The sequence below is a fragment of the Suncus etruscus genome, chromosome 4 (assembly GCF_024139225.1).
Source record: "Suncus etruscus isolate mSunEtr1 chromosome 4, mSunEtr1.pri.cur, whole genome shotgun sequence".
NCBI lineage: Eukaryota > Metazoa > Chordata > Mammalia > Eulipotyphla > Soricidae > Suncus > Suncus etruscus.
Window position 1 is genome coordinate 55,202,528 of NC_064851.1, and position 4,967 is coordinate 55,207,494.

The 4,967-nt window shown below is 36.0% G+C and overlaps 1 non-coding gene across 1 annotated transcript; it reads right to left on the minus strand.

Annotated features, from left to right (window-relative positions):
• Positions 1 to 2,983: 2,983 nt before the first annotated feature.
• On the minus strand, positions 2,984 to 3,142 carry LOC126008101 (U1 spliceosomal RNA). The gene has a single exon (XR_007495505.1). It is a non-coding gene; the product is annotated as a U1 spliceosomal RNA (small nuclear RNA).
• Between the last annotated feature and the right edge of the window lie 1,825 nt (positions 3,143 to 4,967).

Consider the following 4,967-nt stretch of genomic DNA (forward strand, 5'->3'; position numbering starts at 1 on the left):
TTATAATAGAATATATTAATAATTTATTATTATAATATTACCATTTTTTCTATACATTCATCCATTAATAGACTTTGGGCTACATTGCCTAGCTATTGTGAACAATATGCTATGACTATGGTATTCTTTTTGATCCTACCTTCAATTCTTTTAGTCCTTTTTGTACGAACACCCATAATTAGGTTTGCTAAATCAAATGAAAATTATACATTGATTTCAAGAAACTGCCACATTTCTTTCTATATTCTGGTACACAAATATCTTTGTATCCACACCAATGTGGCATTATTTTTTATTTTTCCAGAAGTAGCTATTCAAAAGATATGAGATAATAATTCTCTATGGTTTCGATTTGCATGTCTTTGATGTTAGTCAAGTTGAATATCTTTTATATATTTTTCATTTTTATATTGTCATTGTGAAAATGTTTATTCAATATGCTTACCTATTTTTATTTGTATTATTAATTTAATTTAGTTTGTTGTTATTATTGAATTATAGGAGTTATTTAAAATCTCTGGATATTGGGGCCAGAGAGATAGCATAGCGGGAAGGCGTTTGCCTTGTATGCAGAAGGATGGTGGTTGGAATCCCAGAGTCCCATATGGTCCCTCGAGCCTGTTGGGGGTGATTTCTGAGCATAGAGCCAGGAGTAGCCTCTGAGCGCTGCCGGGTGTGACCCAAAAACAAAACAAAAAAACAAACAAATAAAAAACTCTGAATATTAACCCATTATCAAATATATACTGTTGGGTTTCTTTCTTTTTGATCTGGAAGCCATGACTGTCTTAATTCTGACTCTGTGCTCAGGGATCATTTCTGGTGAGCTTGAGAGACCATAAGTTATATGCATGCAAAGAAAGTGCATTATCTACTATATATCATTTCTCTAGTTCTCAAATATATGACTTGGAAAGACTTTTTTCCAGTTTCTGCTTTTTTTTTAAATACCGATATTTTAATTCTTGATGTATGCACTCTTTATTTAATTCATTTATCTTGGGGGCTTACATAGTGATGCTGAGAGAATATTTCCAACTCCAGGGATTATCCCTAGTCGAGTGTTGGGGGACTATTTGGTGAAGGAATTGAACATCATTCATACAATGCATGTGTTCAGCCCATTGGGCAATCTCTTCAGCCCAACACATACTTACTATATAGTTTGCTGGTCTCATTTATCTATCTTTGTTCTTGTCAATGATGTCTTGAATTCATATTCAAGAAATTATTGCCAAATCAGTGAAGTTTTTTCCTAAAATTGTACTCTGGGTATTTATTGTGTAGGGTGTTATATTTATTAGAAATTTAATTTATTTGAGTTAATTTTTATGTATTGTTCCAGAGTCCACTTTTTATTCATTTCCAGGTAAAAACACCAGTTTTCCCAGTACCATTTTTTGGGAGAAACAGTTCTATTGATTGTTATTACTACTTTCATTGAAGATCATTTAAACCTATAATTAACTGTTTATTTCTGCACTGTAGTTTGTTTGGTTATTTAAAAATTGTTTTGTTTGGGACTGCACCCAGCAGTACTCAGAGTTTACTTCTTGTTCTGTACTCAGAAATCACTCCTGGCAGACTCTGGGACCATATAGAATGCTGAGAATTGAACCTGGGTCAGCCACATGCAAGGCAAACCTCCTACCAACAGTGATAGTCCTCTGACTCCTGTTTGTTAGTTTGGGGACTACAATGAGTGGTTTTCAGGTTTTTTTCCCCAGGGATTATTCCTGGAAGAACTCAGGGAACCATTTGTGCCTTGCATCAAACCACACACAGTCGGCAACTTACATGGCAAGCATCTTAATCTTCTACCCACTTCCCTCCAGTTTGCTTTTTAATGAAAAGGAACCTATCTTGGTCAGGTGACTCTGTATAGAGATTCAAAGCATGGTATGTCTCTTGTATTTTTCTGCATGAATGTAAATTCTCCAATCTTTACTAAACTGTTTGATGTTAGACATTAAACTTCTTGAACCTTATTCTATTTATCAGTAAAACAATAATAATGATCTTTCTCAGATAAGATTGTGAAAATTTAATAAAATTAAATGTTATAAAATACCTACTATGGGGGCCGGAGAGATAGCATGGAGGTAAGGCGTTTGCCTTTCATGCAGAAGGTCATTGGTTTGAATCCCGGCATCCCATATGGTCTCCCGAGCCTGCCAGGAGCAATTTCTGAGCATAGAGCCAGGAATAACCCCGGAGCGTTGCCGGGTGTGACCCAAAAACCAAAACAAAAAAAACAAAAACAAAAACAAAAAAAATACCTATTATGTTTTAAGATTTATTATTGTTCTAATTTACCTATTTCATATTTTTACTAGGGTACATCTCACATAATAGTTTACTATGGATCTTCTTATCCTAATATTCCATCAGCTCTAAACACCAATACAATCCTTGCCTATTAGTACTCTCTTTGAATATTCTAACACCTGGAGATTACTCTTTAAATTTTATTTTTATCTCTAATCAAATAGTATATGTATGTGAGTTTGTATATATGTGTAAAAGTATTTTTCATTTTTGAGATTTCTCTTTCTTGCTTACAATTTGAAACATATAACCGGAAGATGCCTAGTAAGCAAATAAAAGAATTTGAAATATTTATATTTGGGGGTAGAAGGGGTAGACCACACCTGGTGGGAATCAGAACTTACTCCTGAATCTCTTCTGGCAGTTCACTGAGGACCGTATGTGGTGACAGAACTCGAATCCAGGTTGGCCACATGCAATGAAAGTTCCCTATTCACTGAATTATCACTCAGGGCCCTAAATAGCTGGATTTAATTGAAGTTTTTTTCTATTTGGTTTCTGAACAAAATGAAATTATTTCTTACTTTTTTTTCTTGTAATGTTGTATTTAGGTATGATCACGAAAGATATCATGCAATCACTGTCTCATGGTTGTAAATTTTACATTTATTGCTGCATTAGTGGTTACTGGTCTTCAATAATCCTTTTTTTTGGCCAGGGGATAGCGCGCATGCACTCCCCCACTACCATAAATTATGCTGTCGAGTTTCCCACATTTGGGGAAATGGCAGGGGTCAGCACGCCTGGAGTGCAATGGGCGAGCCTCACCCTGGTGAATCCAACTTCCTGATCATGGAATTGCCCCCTGAATCCTTCTTTCTAAATTATATCAAAGTACTGACATTAAGAACTCTACTTGGCAGCTTCAAATTAAACTTTCTTATGGTTGGAGAGGACTGAAGTACTGTGCTTATTGCTATGAGGGTCTAGTGTAAAGTCTCTTTCCTTCAAGAAGTAAAAGCTTAATGTGCCACCTTAGGGTTGGAGCCATGAGGCAAAATATTGGTAAAGACAAATAAAATGAAACAATGGACTTCTCAGTTAAAATTCCCATGACTATAGATCCTAATTCAGTCTACCTACTAGATCAATGAATGATAATTCATAAACACCAGTGTCCACATGTTAAAAGTACTATACCCAGTGAACATTATGAGTAGGAAAACATAGTGGGAGAAACAATTCTAATAGAGAACTGACCTTTAAGTTGGTGAAAATATTTACCTGAACTCAGCTGTTTAATTCAAAAATTATTTTAATTGGCAAGCTAAAACATCTCTTGTTCAATCACTGACCTCATTATCTAAAAATGTATTAGTTTTATCACCATTTAAAAAGTTGAAATTTAAAAGTTTAAAAATGTCTTTCATTCATTCATTTATATATCTCCCTAGTTATAAGAAACACAGAAGGAGTCATAGAGGAGAGGTTGTACAGATAGTACAGGAGGTAGGTTGCTTGTTTTACCTGTGGCCAACCCAGGTTTGATCACTAGCACGACATATGGTCATTCTAAGCAACAGAGCCAAATTAAACCCAGATATCTCCCTGAAAAAATAAAAAAAAATTTGTATTTCTCTGCATATCTGATGGTAATGACAAGTAAAATTTAACTTTGAACAACCCACCCAACTTGTATAAACATATAGTCTCCATGAAAAGTCATAAGGATTTTGATACTTGGAACCCTTCAATAATATCTATTATTAAGTCTGACTCCCAGTAGAGTTGAAGACCATGTGGTGCTGAGGGTATAGAACTTGGGGCTCCCATAAGCAAAGTATAAGCACAAGACATTTAAATTCTGTTATTTTCTGAGAAAAAAGGGGCTTTACTAATGAAATTATTTTCTAACATAAAAATGTCTTTATGGGGCTTGAGAGATAGCATAGAGGTAGGGCATTTGCCTTGCATGAAGGAGGTGGTTCGAATCCCGGCATCTCATATGGTCCCTGATCCTTCCAGGAGCGATTTCTGAGCGTAGAGCCAAGAGTAACCCCTGAGCACTGCTGGGTGTGACCCAAAAACAAAAACAAAACAACAAAATAAAAAAGGTGTCTTTAGAATAACTTAGACGTATTGCAAACTAGAAATAGCATTTATCACGTCTATGAATCAAAGGAAAATGTTGTATTTTCTTATTAAAGCATTTAAAATTCTTTTTCTCTTTGAGGGGTGGGTTGCTTTGCAAAGGATCAAAAATTCTGGCTGAATGCCTGGTAACCTTATTTAAAAAGAAGCTAGTGTTTTAAACTAAAACACGAAGGTGGGGGTAGGAGTGGATGCGGGGGTAGGGGTGGGGTGTTACTCAATGACTATGCTGGAAAAGAAGCTCATTCAAACCATCTCCTAGTTTGTTGCTCCTCGCCTCAAGTATTCCATTTGCCTCATCTTAGCATTTCTTTCTACCCATAATGGACTAGTAAAACTGCCAGCAACATGAATGATCTGTCTTGATGTCCTGCAAGGACAAAGCAGCTCATGAACCTGAGCTCTGAGGAAGGTAGCTGATTGTTCCTGGGAACCAGAAAGAAAGAAGCATCCCATCTGCCTCCAAAGGCAAATGGCCTGGGTTATTCCTACCCATAGCCTTCAGAGATTACATTTTGCTTGAACAACCATATGCCCAGTTCCCCAGG